The sequence below is a fragment of the Salvelinus sp. IW2-2015 genome, linkage group LG19 (genome assembly GCF_002910315.2).
Source record: "Salvelinus sp. IW2-2015 linkage group LG19, ASM291031v2, whole genome shotgun sequence".
Classification (NCBI taxonomy): domain Eukaryota; kingdom Metazoa; phylum Chordata; class Actinopteri; order Salmoniformes; family Salmonidae; genus Salvelinus; species Salvelinus sp. IW2-2015.
In genome coordinates, this window is record NC_036859.1 from 37,174,823 (window position 1) to 37,194,452 (window position 19,630).

General features: G+C 43.6%; 1 pseudogene; it reads right to left on the bottom strand.

Annotated features, from left to right (window-relative positions):
* Nucleotides 1-3,681: 3,681 nt before the first annotated feature.
* The window catches only part of LOC111979104 (activated CDC42 kinase 1-like), a 44,451-nt pseudogene continuing 28,502 nt past the window's right edge, over nt 3,682-19,630 (bottom strand).

Sequence of the window (19,630 nt, forward strand, 5' to 3'; positions counted from 1 at the left end):
GGACCAAGGCGATGTACAAAAGTGAGTGAGTTTACTTTATGCCGTTCTGCCTTTGGGCAAGACAGTTAAACCTCCAACAACACCCACTCCCCAGGTGCCGATGACATGTATGTCGGTAAAGCAGCCCCCCACACCTCTCTGATTCTGAGGGGATGGGTTGACATGTCAGTTGAATGCTGTTGTGCATCTGACTAGGTTCTCTCTCCATGTCGTTCACACGACGGCCCCTCTTCGACCTGCTAGAGCGCCACCTTTCTCCCTTTAAAATAATAAATAACTAATTCATATCGGTTCCGGGTGGAAAATCCCCAGCTCGATTTTGGAAACGTGTCCAACTTTTTTGTACCCGTGACGACCTCTAGTACAAGTACATCGGGATGAACGAACAACAAACCAACACAGAGGTAATACAGCGATCAACTTAAAAACAACATGAACAGGAGAACATTGGTTTGGGTAATATTGCCATAATGTTGCGKCAGTCCTTCTAACTACAGCAGCTTGGTATCATGTAAGACATGGGGATATGGTCACCTTATCGTGACATCATCAGACTGTGCCACTAAGCATTTTTCTGTGCATCAAGGAGTTCACAGCAATGGAARCTCTTTTTTTTTGTCATGGCTGGATGACCTTGACTGTTGGAAGAAGTTACAGGTGCCTTATTATTGCATACAGGAAAAGCTCAACTAAGGCGGTGTTCCAAACCATAAACGTGGACACTTTACCTCTGCCCTTTGAGGACTGACCTGGGTGAATCTTAAGGGGCGGATAGGTAGGACTGATAGTTCCACTGCATTAAACCTTGCAAGTTTTTGGCAAATTGGTTTCACCTATCCAGACCTTCCTTATCTGTGATGGTAAATGACTAAGAGGCAAGGAGACAAAATTTGAGTTTGGAACATGGCCAAAGTGTCTACGGAACAGTTCACAGACAGACACGGTGTTCTAATCAAGACACGGTGTTCTAATCAAGACACGGTGTTCTAATCAAGACACGGTGTTCTAATCAAGACACGGTGTTCTAATCAAGACACGGTGTTCTAATCAAGACACCGATCACAACTACTTGGCATAACATTCTCTCTTGAGTTTTAGACAAAGACACAAACAAATAAACAGTCACACAAGTCCAAATTGCTACAGTGCAAAGACTGGATAAAGATCAGCCTTCAAGCCCACTACATGGTAGGAGTGGTTTGCTAGGAGTCTGATAGTTTTACCGTGTTGGTCTGTGCTTAAATTTCAACTCACTTGAAGTCAGATTAAGCCTTCTAATGTAAGATTAATTTTCAGATTGAAATCAACTATAAAAAGTTATTGGGTTTATTGTGGTCTGATGTAGCTCAGTTGGTAGAGCATGGCATTTGCAGCGGCAGGATAGTGGGTTCGATTGCCGGGATCAAGTAGTTGCTTTGGATAAAAGCGTCTACTTAAATAGCATATTATGATTATATAGTGAACAAAAATATAAAACGCAACAATTTCAAAGATTTTWGTTAGTTACAGTTCATATGTGGAAATCAGTCAATTGAAATAAATTCATTAGGCCCTAATCTATGGATTTCATATGACTGAGAATACAGATATGCATCTGTTGGTCACAGACACCTTAAAAAATAATACRGGCCTTACAACGGGCCTCAGGATCTCGTTACGGTATTTTTGTGCATTCAAATCACCATTGATAAAATGCWATTGTGTTCGTTGTCTGTAACTCATGCCTGCCCTTACCATAACCCCACAGCCACCATGGGGCACTCTGTTCACAACGTTGACATCAGCAAACCGCTCGCCCACACAACACCATTCACATGGTCTGCGATTGGGAGGCCGGTTGGATGTACTGCCAAATTTTCCAAAACAATGTTGGAGGCGGCTTATGGTAGAGAAATAAGTTTTTGGTGCATATGGAACATTTCTGTGATCTTTTATTTCAGCTCATGTTACCAACACTTTACATGTTGCGTTTTATATTTTTGTTCAGTGTACAGTATATTAATGTTCAGTTCGCCAAAAAACATTAATTTGAATCATAACACACGAAAAAGCAGACAGCGTGCATCAGGATAAGACAGTATAGAAAATACATCAAACTATCACATATCACTATACAGTTTGCTCTAGGCTATACACTTTATTGTCTGAGACGAACGTCCAGTATGGTGACGTGTTGTATCTTGCATGTGCTTGACGTGGTGTGTCATCAACTAGAGCCAGTGGTATCTAGTCTTCCCGGTCAAAATTGTGTGTAACCTATGGATGTTGACTGAGGGTTTTACCCCCTAATAGTTGAGGGAAAGACAATGTTCTTAATACTAGAAGTATCAATGCGCTTTGAACACATGGTAAAATTGGCAAGCCAGTGGGCGATTTTCAACAGTTGTTTTGTGTGGGCAGGTGCTTAGAGTAGATAGTGTGAGAGCACTATGATTAGKCAGGTGTCATATAGCACACCAGAAGTTCTACATGGCCACCAGGAGTGGATCAGATTGATGTCACTGACAAACATAAGTGAACTCGATTCAGGGAAAGCACAACATACATAACATATATTTTTTTAAATCTCAAGAATTGAATGTTTTCAATATGTCCCCCTTTTCAAACAACCGGTTCAAAACCCAAAATATATTAAAAACAGAGCACTAAAAACTAAAAATACCAACTTCTAGCACATATGCGCTACAAATATATAAACTGAACTATTCATGTATGTAACTGTTTGTTTAAAAAAAATCGCTTAATTCCTCTCCTTAATATAAATCAAGTAGAAATCTCTAGAATAGAAAATAAAAAAGGAGTCGACTTAAAAGTAGACCAGCTGCATTTCGTTTTTTCCCCCCCCTCTCTTGTGTTCGTTCTCTCCATCCAGGTGGGCTTTGTGAACTTTGCCCTCTGCTAAAACACAGTAGAGCCTGGGAGGGCGGGCGGCGCAGCAGAAAGATGCTGGCCTCCCTAAAACAAGCCCCTATCCAAACCGAGGAGCTTAGCAAAGCTCACATACAGTAGGGGAGTTCTCCCCTGATTCATATCTCAATAATAACACAAAAGAGGTCAGCCTAGTTGGTCAAAGGTGTATTGTGGCATTGATATAACTGAATCGGGGAGACCAGCAATGAAAAAGAGGATGTTTTTCCTTCAGTGTTGGGTATAGGGTAGGAACCAGCAGACACCATGGTCCCTTGAAGAGTATGGTTCCACTACCTGTATTCTAAGTCGACTTCCACTCATATTCGGTGGTAGAACGGGAGGCTCGTCAGTGGAGGCTAGTCCCCTGGTCCTCAGTGTGGAGGCTAGCCCACTGGTCCTCAGTGTGGAGGCTAGCCCCCTGGTCCTCAGTGTGGAGGCTAGCCCCCTGGTCCTCAGTTGCAGCAATAGCCCCCTCGTCCTCAGTGTGAGAGGCTAAGCCCCTGGTCCTCAGTGTGGAGGCTAGCCCCTGCGTCCTCAGGTGGAGGCTAGCCCCCTGGTCCTCAGTGTGGAGGCTAGCCCCCTGGTCCTCAGTGTGAGGCTAGCCCCCTGGTCCTCAGTGTGGAGGCACCCCTGGTCCTCAGTGTGGAGGCTAGCCCCCTGGTCCCTCAGTGTGGAGGAGCACCCCTGGTCCTCACGATGTGGAGGCTAGCCCCCTGGTCCTCAGTGTGGAGGCTCAGCCCCTGGTCCTCAGTTGGAGGCTAGCCCCTGGTCCTCAGTGTGGAGGCTAGCCCACTGGTCCTCAGTGTGGAGCTAGCCCCCTGGTCCTCAGTGTGGAGGCTAGCCCACTGGTCCTCAGTGTGGAGGCTGCTGATGGGAGGACGGCTCATAATAATATCTGGAATGGAGTCGATGGAATGTTATCAACCACATGGAAACCACGTCTTTGATGTGTTTGATACCATTCCATTGACTCCATTCCAGACATTATTATGAGCCGTCCTCCCCTCAGCAGCCTCCACTGAGGACCAGGTCTCAGTGTACAGTAGGCAAGACTGCAGCCATGGCCCATCACACAGTCAAATGTACCCCAGGTCCACACTCAAATCCCTGTCTTCTTAAGGGATGCGTCTGGCAAGTCATAAAAGAGGGATGGGAGCAGACTCCGTCCCCTAAAAGACAAAAGTTCTGCTGTTGCTCCTAGCATCGGTCACCGCCTGCAATGGGATGAGAGATGTATTTTGATGTTCCATTATTTCAAAACAAATCCAAGTACATTCACAATTCCATCTATTTTACTTGTTGCTAGATTAACGTAAATTGATACAGTTTAAATTGTGGATAGACACGAGTATACTAGGTTATTGGGCTGGACCAAGCAGCAACACATCGAATTGATTCTTAATTAGTAGAATCAGTGACTTGTTCATTCGGCACCAAACAGAAGAAATCATACTGAAACAGGGACTACCTGGTTTCTTTTTATTTTCCTATTCCAAACGTTTAGTTACAGTGTGCCCTACTGAACATGACCCATGTGTTTGGCTGTTTGTCTGGAGCAAAATCCAGCATCGGCATCAGCACCAGTAGGGTTAGTTTGCCCTAAATTCTCCTGAGTTCTCCTCTTAAAGGGATAGTTTGGCATGTTGGCACTACAGTGCTTTCAGAAAGTATTCACACCCCTTGACTTATTTCACATTGTGTTGTGTTACATCCGGAATTCAATAATAAAACATTTTTAAAAAAACATGAGCTGGCGCACACCCAGAAAATAGTTTGTGTGGAGGTGCTGACTAACGGCGAATAAACTCGCACACTCCATGTATAATCTCCCAGCAATTTAATGGGTATTTACAAACGTTTCGGCATCACTGTGCCTTCCTCAGGGTGATGTCATGAATACTTGAACCAGGTTATGTAAACGCACAGTGCAATTAGTGTAACCAATGACAGTGGTGAGGGGTGTGTCATAATGATTAAGTTAATTAAAATTAATTTGTGAAACTGTTAAAAAAAATTGTATATGGCATATAACATTTTATGCTATTGTTATCATATAGAAACATAATGGAATATTGTACATCATACTAACATCAACATACATTATTGTTTCATTCAATTTCACATAATTTTGTATTTCTTTTTTGTTACATGTAATATTGGTTCAACCTTAATATATAATGATCATCATCAACAGGGGGAACATATTAGGTGTACGCTAATAAGCTGTAAAAATAATTATTACATTTATAAGACTTAAACCAAATGAAAATGTGTTCATAAGAAGAGCCTGAGATCAAAGTCAATATTCAGACCACTAGGGGTCAATGTTTTTAGATAGGATATCCAGTAAGCCTCTCTTTGTAGAAGTAGGATCTCAATGTGACCTCCTCTCCTTGGTAGAGCAACATGCTCAATGCCTGTGTATTGGAGGGAGGAGCTGGGATGGTTAACTTCAACAAAGTGAGCTGCTACTGGATAGTCAATGTTCTTACACCTGATTGAGCTGYGGTGTTCARCWATGCGTTGTTTTAATTGTCTTTTCGTTTGTCCTACATAGGCTTTTCCACATGAACAGGTGATGAGATTGATTACTCCCTTGGTCTTGCATGAGATGATACCTCTCACAGGGATCTTTCCACCTGTATGTGGGTGTCTGAAGAAAGATGTTTTTTTTTGGTGCAATTACACTGACGCGCATGAGCCACATTTGTAGTTCCCATTTGGGATAGGTRTCTGATTGAGCTCAGGGGGCAGGTCAGATCTCACCAAACTATCTCCAATATTGCGACCACACTTATAGACCACCAGTGGGGGTTCCTTGAAGAGGTGTGCAATTTTTTKGTCTGATTGCAGAATATGCCAGTGCTTTTTCAGGATTGCTTTCATTTTCTCCGAACCCCTTGGTGTACTTAGTGCAAAAGATGGTTGCGTTGTTTTTAGTAATTCCTCTCTTGTTTTTTTGTTGTTGATATTTTCATCATTGCAGCATCAAGAGTTTTGTCCTTGTAGCATCTCATTTTGAATGTATCTGTCATTTCTTTAGCATTGCTGTCAAATCTGTCTGGTGGCCACAGATTTGTTTATTAATACATAACTGGCTATATGGTAGACCATTCTTGAGGGGAAGAGGATGCATACTATCCGCGCATAGCAAGGTATTGAGGTCTGTGGGCTTTGTGTATAAGTCTGTGTGTAATACATCATTCTCTTTGATGATCCATAAATCCAGGTAGTTTATTTTTCTCATCAGTCTGCATGGTGAATCTGAGCTATTCAAGAGCTCTCATTTAGTAGAGTTTGGAATTAATTTAGTTCCTACTGACTTCCTTCCCAGAGCACAAAGACATCGCCTATGTATCTCTTCCATAGAAGTATTTTAGAAAGTAAGGGGTGTGTGTCTGTTTTAAAAAGGAATGCTTCTTCAAATTGTCCCACATACAGGTGTGCATAGTTGGGGGAAATTACATCCGGAATTCAAAATAGAATCTAATCGAAAACATGTTCTCACCCATCTCCACACAATACCGCATAGCGACAAAGTGAAAACATGTTTTAAAAATAAATACATGTATTGATCATGAAATACTGAACTATTACATTCGAGTCAATACTTTGTAGAATCACCTTTTGGTGGCGATTACAGCTGTGAGTCTTTCTGGGTAAGTCTCTTAAGAGACTTGCACCCCTGGATTATACAATATTATTCAAAATTATTAAATCTGTCAGGTTTATTCTTGATCATTGCTGAACAACCATTTCCACGCCATATATTTTCATGCAGATTTAAGTCAAAACTGTAACTAGGCCACTCAGGAACATTCAATGTCGTCTTTGTCCTTGTGTTTTAGGTTATTGTCCTGCTGAAAGGTGAATTTATGTCCCAGTGCCTGTTGGAAAGCATACTGAACCAGGTTTCTTCTAGGATTTTGCTGTATAACTTTTCTTTTTATTCCCCCAAAAAACCTCCMTAATCCTTGCCGATGATAATCATACCCATAACATGATRCAGCCACCACCATGCTTGAAGAGTGGTATTCAGCGATGTGTTGGATTTGCCCCAAACATAACGCTTTGTATTCAGGACAAAAAGTTCATTTATTTGCCACATGATGTTTTGGAAAAATATTATTCTATATAGGCTTCCTTCTTTAAAAAAAAATCTTTATTTAACTAGGCAAGTCAGTTAAGAAAAATTCTTATTTTACAATGACGGCCTACCCTGGCCAAACCCTCCCCTAACCCGGACGATGCTGTGCCAATTGTGCGCAGCCCTATGGGACTCCCGATCATGGCTGGTTGTGATACAGCCCGGGATCAAACCTGGGTCTCTAGTGGCAACCTCTAGCACTGAGATGTAAGTGCCTTAGACCGCTGCGCCTCTCAGGAGCCTTCTTTTAACTCTGTCATTTAGGTTAGTATTATGGASTGACTACAATGTTGTTGATCCATCCTCAAGTTCTCTCATACAACTCTCACACAACCATTAAACTCTGTAACCGTTTTAAAATCACCATTGGGCTCCATTGGTGAAATCCCTGAGCAGTTTCCTTCTTCTCTGGCAACTGAGTTAAGAAGAACGCCTGTATCTTTGTAATGACTGGCTGTATTGATACACCATCTCAAGCCTAATTAATAACTTCTCCAAAGGTCCTTCGCTCAAAGCGACATTCAGCATCTGCTTTTATAGATTGTTTTACACATCTACCAATCAGTGCCCTTCTTTGCAAGGCATTTAAAAACCTCTCTGGTCTTTGTGGTTGAATCTGTGCTTGAAATTCACTACTTGATTACAGAGAATTTTKATGTGTGGGGTACAGAGATGGGGTAGTCATTCAAAAACCATGTTAACCACTTTTATTGAACACAGAATGAGTCCATGCAACTTATTATGCGATTTGTTACATTTTTACTCCTGAACTTATTTAGGCTTTCCATAACAAAGGTGTTGAATACTTATTGACTCAAGACATTTCGGATTAATGATTTTTCTCATTTAAAAAAACCTTCTACAAACAAAATTCCACTTTTAAATTACGGGGTATTGTGTGTAGATCAGACAAAATCGAAATGCAGGCTGTAACGCAACCAAATGTGGAAAAAGTAAAAGGGGTGTGAATACTTCCTGAAGGGACTGCATCTATTTTYCCCACAGATTAAGTCATGGACCCATTTTTATGTCTCTGCATCCAGTATGAAGGATAGTTCTAACTACTACAGGTAGTTTCGCAAACAAATGCTATCTAGTGTTAGCCCAAAAGCTGGAAGTCTTCGGGATCAGCAATCAAGTACATAAAGGGCTTCGTCACCAAAATCTCAAACTATCCCTTTAMGTTCTCCAGAATTCTATGTTACCTTTGCATGACGGAGCTGTAGGAGTCCAGGAGCTGAGAGCTGGCCACTTCCAGGTTCCAGTTGTACATCTCCAGCATCTTGAGACACTCCAGCCTGGTCTTCAGGCCAAGACAGAACAGCTGCTCAACCTTGACAACAACAGGATCAGTTACAACTCACCCTTACTACTCATCATCTCTGAAAACATTGTATTATTCATGTATCTGTCATCAGATATTTCAAAATCAGCAAATGTTTTGATGGGTTAACTTCTGTAAAAAGGGACTTATCCCGTTTGTAAGCTAGAGCGGTTTTATTTCCACAACTTCCTAAGGAAAAATAAAGAAAGTCGCACACTATATACAGCCAATGATTATAGATCACTGGGAGTTTATACATCACTGGGAGTTTATAAACAATTGAAGTCGGAAGTTAACATACACCTAGGAGTCATTAAAACTAGTTTTTCAACCACTCCACACATTTCTTGTTAACGAACTATAGTTTTGGCAAGTCGGTTAGGACATCTACTTTGTGCATGACAAGTAATTTTTGCAAAAATTGTTTACAGACAGATTATTTCACTTATAATTCACTGTATCACAAATCCAGTGGGTCAGACGTTTACATACACTCAGTTGAGTGTGCCTTTAAACAGCTTGGAAAATTTCAGAAAATTATGTCATGGCTTTAGAAGCTTCTGATAGGCTAATTGACATCATTTGAGTTAATTGGAGGTGTACCTGTGGATGTATTTCAAGGCCTACCTTCAAACTCAGTGCCTCTTTTCTTGACATCATGGGTAAATCTAAGGAAATTAGCCAAGACCTCAGAAAAAAAAATTCTAGACCTCCACGAGTCTGGTTCATCCTTGGGAGCAATTTCCAAACACCTGAAGGTACCACGTTCATCTGTTCAAACAATAGTACTCAAGTATAAACACCATGGGATCACGCAGCCGTCATAACGTTCAGGAAGGAGACGCGTTCTGTCTCCTAGAGATGAACGTACTTTGGTGCGAAAAGTGCAAATCAATTCCAGAACAGCAGCAAAGGACCTTGTGAAGATGCTGGAAGAAATAGGTACAAAAGTATCTATATTCACAGTAAAACGAGTCCTATAACGACATAACCTGAAAGGCCGCTCAGCAAGGAAAAAGTCACTGCACCAAAACCTCCATAAAAAAGCCAGACTACGGTTTGTAACTGTACATGGGGACAAAGAATGTACTTTTTGGAGTAAAGTCCTCTGGTCTGATGAAGCAAAAATAGAACTGTTTGGCCATAATGACCATCTTTATGTTTGGAGGAAAAAGAGGGAGGCTTGCAAGCTGAAGAACACCATCCCAGCTGTGAAGCACGGGGGTGGCAGCATCATGATGTGGGGGTGCTTAGCTGCAGGAGGGACTGGTGCACTTCACAAAATAGATGGCATCATGAGGTAGGAAAATTATGTGGATATATTGAAGCAACATCTCAAGACATCAGTCAGGAAGTTAAAGCTTGGTCGCAAATGTGTCTTCCAAATAGACAATGACCCCAAGCATACTTCCAAAGTTGTGGCAAAATGGCTCAAGAACAACAAAGTCAAGGTATTGGAGTGGCCATCACAAAGCCCTGACCTCAATCCTATAGAAATTTGTGTGCAGAACTGAAAAAGCGTGCGCGAGCAAAGAGGCCTACAAATCTGACTCAGTTACACCAGCTCTGTCAGGAGGAATAGGCCAAAATTCATCCAACTTATTGTGGGAAGCTTGTGGATGGCTACCCGAAACATTTGACCCAAGTTAAACAATTTAAAGGCACTGCTACCAAATACTAATTGAGTGTATGTAAACTTCTGACCCACTGGGAATGTGATGAAAGAAATACAAGCTGAAATAAATAATTCTCTCTAATATTCTAACATTTCATATTCTTAAAATAAAGTGGTGATCCTAACTGACCAAAGACAGGGAATTATTACTTGGATTAAATGTCAGGAATTGTGAAAAACTGAGTTTAAATGTATTTGGCTAAGGTGTATGTAAACTTCTGACTTTAACTGTACATCACGGGGAGTTTATACATCACGGGGAGTTTATATAGTGCTGTGATTAGAAATGTTGTAATTGTAGGTCCCAGCAACTATGGTGGATGAGTAACCAGGCCAACGTAGTACAGCTCTGATTGGCTCCATAGTGTGACAAGGTAATAGTGCACTACCACCAAGGGCCCCTACCTTGAGGTAGTGCACAGCTTTCTGCACGTTCCAGTTGTGGTTCTGGAGGGCTGTCTGACACTCCTCTACAGTCACGCCATGTACCGCCTCCTGCACCTGTGGATGCCACAAACAACCAATCAGCTCTGCAGTCCTCTACAAAATCAACCAATCAGGTCAATATTGCTGCTACACTGACCAATCAGCTCGGCAGTCCTCTGCTGTCAATCAAAACCACATACACAAAAAATTTAAATAATAATGATTCAACTATGCTCAGACACTAACACTTTAGTGGCATGCTCATTATGTTTGTTCTACAAGTCTAATACATTGTGGAAAAGAATAGGTGTTGAGTGTCTATCAGTCTTTAAATGAGTGAGTGGCTTCAAATTGTATTCTCTGCACTCGTACACTCCACCTCATGGATTTGAAAGGAATGGACTGGTCTGAGCAATATGGTGGAAACTCCCTGCAGCCATGCTTGCACCAATCCAATGCTTTTAAATGCATAGAGGAGTGAATGAGTGCACACTTTTCAAAAAGGGTACAGAATTGAAATGCAGCGAGCGTGTGAGTGCTTTAATGAGTGAGTRAGTGACTGAATGTCTGTCTGACTGCCTGCCTGCTTTAATGCAGACTGCTTATTGAACCTTTTCCAAGACCCTTTTCTCAGTCCAACCATCTTCCCAAGTGATCTCGGTGCACAAATTACATTTGGTTGTTGTACATCAAATAGAATTTGGTTACAGTTTGAAATATTGAATTTCGATTTAGTTAGGAAGTAATCAATCCACCAGTAAGGAGAAGATGTCTATAAGCAAGCAGACAAACAGTGCCTCCAGCAGGAGTTGATGTTATGGAAAGACTGGTCAGGAATTGCCCTCTGTTGCCCCCTGCTGTTCAATGATGGCACATGAAACACCAAAACACTGTCTCCAAAGCAAAACAAAATAACACACTATTCCAAGGATCATCAGCTACATTCAGCCGCGGGGCAAATATGTCTTGAGTGTCTGGTCGGCAGACCGGAACATAATTACAAATCATTTGTAGAGCACTAATTTACCACAAGAAGCCCAAACAGATATAATATTTGACTAAAACATAATCATTTCAAACCTTGCTTACATTTTGTATACGATCATATCTACTATGCGTGGGAATACTTGGGAACAGATTTCCGAGGTGATTTCCTGGTGTTTTTAAGTCTGTTATGTCCAACAATGAAAATTATGAAAATAAATTCAAATTATAATAAGAATTTGACTCAGAAAACTTGGCAATACTAATTAAATCACCGGGCGACCAGTTGGGGAATCCTGTCCTATTCCCTATATAGTGCACTCCTTTTAACTACAGCCTATGGGGCTCTGGTCAAAAGTAGTGCACTATATAGGGAATAGTGGACTGGTCCCCCAACAAGTCAGCTTCCAGTTCAATCTAGGTGTTGCTTGCATCTGATCCCACAGACCAATCTTTAGATGCCCATAGCTTATAGTTTTGGTAGGCCCATAAGACCATGCTAATGACATGGGTTGGGACAACGATTTACTATATTATTCAACTCCAATGACATGGGTTGGGGTAAACATTTACTATATTATACAACTCCAATGACATGGGTTGGGACAACGATTTACTATATTATACAACTCCAATGACATGGGTTGGGGCAAACATTTACTATATTATACAACTCCAATGACATGGGTTGGGGCAACGATTTACTATACAACTCCAATGACATGGGTTGGGACAACGATTTACTATATTATACAACTCCAATGACATGGGTTGGGGCAACGATTTACTATACAACTCCAATGACATGGGATGGGGCAACGATTTACTATACAACTCCAATGACATGGATTGGGACAACGATTTACTATATTATACAACTCTAATTTCATTCCACAGTGCAATGTAGTCTTATAAAATAATCTTTGATGGCTACTTGATTGGTTGAGAGAGTGTTGATTTCGATCGATTGGTTAGATAGTTTTGCGCAGGGCTGTCTGTGGACCGAATCCCAGTACTTTAATCCTCTAGGGACTTGGGGAAGTTTGATTTGTCAGCAAAATGATAAACGAACACGGTAAAGAACAACGGGTGGGTGTATCCTCTAACTCTGCCAAAGTTGATTTATTGTAACTCGATTTCTTGTTTCTTTTAATACTTTTTGTATAATTTTTCTTGTTTTCTGAATCAGTAGTTGTGCTCTTTGTCTCCATATCAAACATACTGTAATGCCATACTGTAGCATCATTACTCATACTTCATTACTCATACCTCATTACTCATACCTCATTACTCATACCTCGTTAGTCATACCTCATACCTCCTTACTCATACCTCATACCTCCTTACTCATACCTCCTTACTCATACCTCCTTACTCATACCTCATTACTCATTTTATTTGGTTGTAATATAACAGTAATGGTTGCCTTCCCCCTTAATTTTTTTTGTTTTGGTAGGCCTATGCGTTTGTATTTTGGTAGGCCTATGTGTTTGTGTTTTGGTAGGCCTATGTGTTTGTGTTTTGGTAGGCCTGTGTGTTTGTGTTTTGGTAGGCCTGTGTGTTTGTGTTTTGGTAGGCCTGTGTGTTTTTGTAGTCCTATGTGTTTTTGTTTTGGTAGGTCTATGTGTTTGTGTTCTGGTAGGCCTGTGTGTTTTTGTTTTGGTAGGCCTATGTGTTTGTGTTTTGGTAGGCCTATGTGTTTGTGTTTTGGTAGGCCTATGTGTTTGTGTCTAATAGACTATGTCCTTTCCAGTCGTCAACTGATTACGGATTATAAAAAGCCAATCTGACTGGCGCTTTCGGTACTACACACCATCTTGACCTGGTCTGTTGTGGTTCCACCCGCTGCCCTGTTGGCTGACCCCTCAGAGCTGACCCTAGGCAGGCTGAGGAAGGCCTTCATGCCCGGCCGGCAGCCCAGACTGCTGTTGTTGWTGGAGAAGTTGGCCTTGAAATCTCCTCCCTTGCTCTGCTGCTGCTGGTTCACCACCATTGGCCTGACCGTGGCCGTGTTGGCCTGCTGCCTCTCCTCACAGATCCCACCGCCGCCACCGGTCGGCACGTTTTCTGCTTCCCTGAAGAAGCGGTCGAAGCGGTCCAGGTAAGGCGGCCTCTCGGGCAGGAGGTAGTAGTGCGTGTTGCTGACTTTGCGGCCGTCGCGGACAATGGGCAGGATGCATGGCCCCTTGGCCAGGTCCTTACCCTGGGCTTGTGCTTGGATGACCTTGAGCGCGGCGTATTTTGGGTCCGAGGCAAAGCTGTGCGTAGTGGGCATGATCTTCCCCGGGGATGTGGAGAGGTAGGATCCGTATGTGGCCGGAGGGGCGCTGGGGCAAACCATTGTCCTCTGCTGGGGGGAGCCCACCTGGAGCCCCATGGGACTGGGGGTGCGCGAGCCTGGCTGRGACAGGGGGTTCCGTGGGGGGATCTGAGGGGGCCGGTCCTGGACTTCCTCGGAAGCTGGAGCCGGGGACAGGGAGAGGTCACCGGACCAGCGGGTGTAGTCCCCTCGTTTGACGGGGCGAGGCGGGATGGGAATGCGGGGAGGGATCTGGGGCTTGTCCTCRGAGAAGGATAGGACGATATGGCGGTGCACGTCTATGGACTGGAGGCCTGAGCTCGGTGACGGAGAGGGGGGCTGGGGAACTCCTCCTGTGGGCACATTGAGCCTCCTCATGCACTCCTGCTGGAGCTCCTGAAAGATCTCTGCTGATTGGGAGAAGGATGTGTAGGCCTGGCTCTGTTGGGAGGGTAAGAAGAGGTTGTCCTCCAGGGGTTTCCCCTCCTCCCCAGCCGGGATGRCCTCCGTGGGGCTGTGGCTCTCACCCATCCCCCCCTGCTGTCGCTGCTCCAAGCTGTTGATGGAGCTCACTTCCATGTCCTCCTCGTCCTGCGCCACGTCATCGTACGCAGGAGGCGGAGGTAAGGGGCGGGCGTCCCAGTCCACCACTGGCGTTGGGTGTAAAGGGCAGGGCAGCGAGCACCATGGGCTCTGAGGAGGAGTCCTGTCCAGAATAGACTCCGCCTCCAGGGCCAGCTTGACCAATGAGGGCAACTGTAGCTCCGCCACTGGGGAGGGAGTGGGTGTGGCCGGGGGAAACTCCTGCTCAAAGTCGATGAGCGTATGGCCTGAACCCGTAGTCCGTTCCCCCTGTTTGGAGGCGGAGACCCAGGCGGCGGGTTTGAGCTTGAGGATGGAACCTGCTTTCCGTAACGACAGCCTCTTGAGGCCTGAGGCGGTTAGCTCCTCGTCCTCAGTCACTGAGTCGTAGCATGGCTCTGGACAAATAAACAGACAAACAAACACAACTTAATGACTTTGGCAACAATACCCTAACCCAACTCTGTAACCTCTCCTCATGTAGCAGTGTAGTCCATCCCCAAGGCCCCAGCTGTCTACATTGAGTGCTCAACCTTGAGTGCTGCCTTTGATGTGAGGTTTATTTATGCGCATAATGTCCCTGAAATGAGTAGGTAATATTCCTCAGTGTGTCCATCTGTAATGTGTGCATTTCATACACTGTGTATGAATGGAAACAAACACAATCCTACAGAGAACATTAGCTCTTTAAAGATGTTTAGGATGAAATCATAAACATTAAACTCATAAACATTAAAAAGTACCGTAATCATAAACATTAAAGTACCGTAATGATAAACATTAAAAAGTACCTTAATCATAAACATTAAAAAGTACCGTAATGATAAACATTAAAAACAACTGTAATCATAACCATTAACTACCGTAACAACTTTTCTTTTAACCCACTCAATGCACAGCAACCCAGACTGCCCCGTTTGTGGGAGAAAAACGACAAGGAGGAAGAAACAAATGGAGACACTGAGAAGAGAAAAGAGAGAACAGAGAAGAAGGCGGGAGCTGGGGGGTGACACACTGTGGCTGGGGGGGAGAGACGACACTGGTTGGGGGGGGAGACGACACTGGCTGGGGGGGGGGGAGACGACAACTGGCTTGGGGGGGGGGAGACGACACTGGCTGGGGGGGGGGGGAGACGAAACTGGCTGGGGGGGGGGGGGGACGACACTGGCTGGGGGGGGGGGGGAGACGACACTGGCTGGGGGGAGAGAAACACCAACCAGCGAGAGAAACACCAACAGCGGAGAAACAACCACAGCGAGAGAAACCCAACCAGCGAGAGAACACAACCAGCGAGGAAACACCAACCAGCGAGAGAAAACACCAACCGCGAGAAAAAACCAACCACGAGAGAAACACCAACCAGCGAGAGAAACACCACAGCGAGAAACACCAAACACAGAGAAACCACCAACCAGCGAGAGAAACACAACCAGCGAGAAAAACACAACCAGCGAGAGAAACACCAACCAGCGAGAGAACACCAACCACGAGAGACACCAACCAGCGAGAGAAAACACCAGCAGAAACCCAACCAGCGAGAGAAACACCAAACCACAGAGAGAAACACCAACCACAGAGAAGAAACACCAACACAGAGAGAAACACCAACCAGCGAGAGAAACACCAACCAGCGAGAGAAACACCACCAGCGACGGAAACCCAACCAGCGAGAGAAAACACCAACCAGCGAGAGAACACACCAGCGAGAGACACACCAACCAGCGAGAGAAACACCAACCACAGAGAGAAACACAACCAGCGAGAGAAACACAACCAGTGAGAGAAACACCACCAGCGAGAGAAACACCAACCAGCGAGAGAAACACCAACCAGCGAGAGAGAAACACCAACCAGCGAGAGAAACACAACCAGCGAGAGAAACACCAACCAGCGAGAGAAACACCAACCAGCGAGAGAAACACCACACAGCGAGAGAAACACCAACCAGCGAGAGAAACACCAACCAGCGAGAGAAACACCAACCAGCGAGAGAAACACCAACAAGTGAGAGAAAACCAACCAGCGAGAGAGAAACACCAACCAGCGAGAGAACACCAACCACGAGAGAACACCAACCAGCGAGAGAAAACACCAACCAGTGAGAGAACACCAACCAGTGAGAGAAACAACCAACCAGGAGAGAAAACACCAACCAGTGAGAGAACACCAACAGTGAGAGAAACACCAACCAGTGAGAAGAAACACCAACCAGTGAGAGAAACATCAACCAGCGGAGAAACACCACGCGAGAAACACCAACCAGCGAGAGAAACACAACCAGCGAGAGAAACACCAACCAGGAGAGAAACACACCAGCGAGAGAGAACACCAACCAGTGAAGACCAACCAACGAGTGAGAGAAACACAACAAGTGAGAGAAACACCAACCAGTGAGAGAAACACCAACCAGCGAGAGAAACCCAACCAGCAAGAGAAACACACAACCAGCGAGAGAAACATACTACCTAGAGTCACTGACAATAGTTGTCCAATTAAATAGTGTTATGGGACAGGGGCAGTAGGTTGTTTAGGAACCGGCCTCTCACTTTTTGCTCGTCCCAGTAGCTGAGTGGGCCGGGAGCATTGAGGTCCAACCCCAAGACATCTGGTGGTCCATGGGGTTCCTAAGTACAGACTAGAGAGAGAGACAGAGAGAGAGAGCGAGAGAAGAGAGAGAGAGAGAGCAGAGAGCGAGAGAGCGGAGAAGAGAGCGAGAGAGAGAGAGAGAGAGACAGAGAAGAAGAGAGGACGAGCAGAGAGAGAGAGAGAGAGAGAGAGAGAGAGACAGGAGAAGAGAGAGAGACAGAGGAAGAGCGAGAGAGAGAGGAGAGAGAGAGAGAGGGAGAGAGAGATCGAGAGAGAGATAGAGGGGAATTTATTGACTTTCCATACCAAGAGGTTCTTTACTCTGGGCTAGCCATAAATCAGGTGTACAGTGGCTCGCCCAGTTTTCACATCTGCTTAACCAACCCTGGGCCACGTTCAGCTAGTTGCTAAACGTTGTCAGACTGCAATGCGTGTTCTACAGAGTAGAATATTTCTATTTGATTGTCCCAAAACCTTGCGTCCTGCTGAAGGTGCCCCTGGCCTGCTTGATGCTGTCATTTCTACTGCGCTTCACCCGACTAAAGTCAAATTAACTATACTCTACTGCGCTCTAGTGGTCAGAAAAACCAATTGACTTTTCTTGGCAACAGACTCAAGTGAAGATACTGTTAGATTCTCTAACAATTTGTTGTTCCTGTATGACTCAGTTATTAAGACGATAGAACTGGCAAAGCCAAGGTTGAGGGTTCGATTCCATTTACTATAAAATGTATACACTCGCTGAACTGTCAGAATGTTATAGATTTGATCAAATTTGATCAGATTTTACATGAATAGGAGAACATATTAGATGGGAGGAATTATGAGGACATGTCTTTACTCATTAATACGGTCCAGATTGAGGACATGTCTTTACTCATTAATACGGTCCGAGTTAGTTATGAGGACGTCTTTTACTCAATAATACGGTCCAGGTTAGTTATGAGACATGTCTTTACTCATTAATACGGTCCAGGTTAGTTATGAGGACGTCTTACTCATTAATACGGTCCAGGTTAGTTATGAGGACATGTCTTTACTCATTAATAGGTCCAGGTAGTTATGAGGACATGTCTTTACTCATTAATACGGTCCAGGTTAGTTATGAGGACATGTCTTTACTCATTAATACGTCCAAGTGTAGGAATGAGACATGTCTTTACTCATTAATACGGTCCAGGTTAGTATATCATGGACATGTCTTTACTCATTAATACGGTCCAGGTTAGTTATGAGGACAGTCTTTACTCATTAATACGGTCCAGGTATAGTATTGACAATGTCTTTACTCATTATATACGGTCCAGGTTATTTATGAGGACATGTCTTTACTCATTAATACGGTCCAGGTGTTATGAGGACATGTCTTTACTCATTAATACGGTCCAGTTAGTTATGGAAGGACATGTCTTTACTTAATACGGTCCAGGTTAGTTATGAGAAGACGTCTACTCATATATACGGTCCAGGTTAGTTAGGAGACATGCTTTTACTCATTAAATACGGTCCATTGGTGTTATTGTAGGAGCGTCTCTACTCATTAATACGGTCCGCAGTCCAGTTAGTTATGAGGACATGTCTTTACTCGATATAATACGCGTCCAGAGTTATGAGGACAATGTCCTTACTCATTAAATACAGTCCAGCGTTAGTTATGAGGACATGTCTTTACTCTATAATACGGTCCAGGTTAGTTATGAGGACATGTCTTATCATTAATACGGTCACCGGTAGTTTGAGGACATGTCTTTACTCATTAATACGGTCCAGGTTAGTTATGAGGACATGTCTCTTACTCAATTAATACGGTCCAGGTTAGTTATGAGAGACATGTCTTTACTCATTAATACGGTCCATGTTGTTAATGAGGACAGTGCTTACTCATTAATACGGTCCAGGTAGTTATGAGGACGTCATTACTCATTAATACGGTCCGAGTTAGTTATGAGGACAGTCTTTACTCATTAATACGGTCCAGGTTAGTTATGAGGACATGTCTTTACATCATTATACGGTCAGGTTAGTATGAGGACATGTCTTCTACTCATAATAATACGGTCCAGGTTAGTTATGAGGACATGTCTTTACTCTTAATACGAGGTCAGCCCCCAGTTAGTTATAGAGACATGTCTTTACTCATTAAATACGCGTCCAGGTTAGTTATGAGGACATGTCTTTACTCATTAAATACAGGTCCAGGTTAGTTAATAGGACATGTTTTACTCATTAAATCGGTCCAGTTAGTTATGAGGACATCGTCTTTACTCATTAATACGGTCCAGGTTAGAGTATGAGGACATGTCTTTACTCATTAATACGTTCCAGGTAGTTATAGGACATTGTCTTTACTCGATGTAATACGGTCCACGTGGATTAGTCCTCCATACGAGACAGGTCCCTTTACTTCAATTAAACTCACGGTCCAGGTTAGTTATGAGGACGTCTTTACTCATTAATACGGTCCAGGTTAGTTATGAGGACATGTCATTACTCATTAATACGGTCCATGTTAGTTATGAGGACATGTCTTTACTCATTAATACGGTCCATGTTAGTTATGAGGACGTCTTACTCATTAATACGGTCCAGGTTAGTTATGAGGACGTCTTACTCATTAATACGGTCCAGGTTAGTTATGAGGACAGGTCTTTACTCATTAATACGGTCCAGGTTAGTTATGAGGACATGTCTTTACTC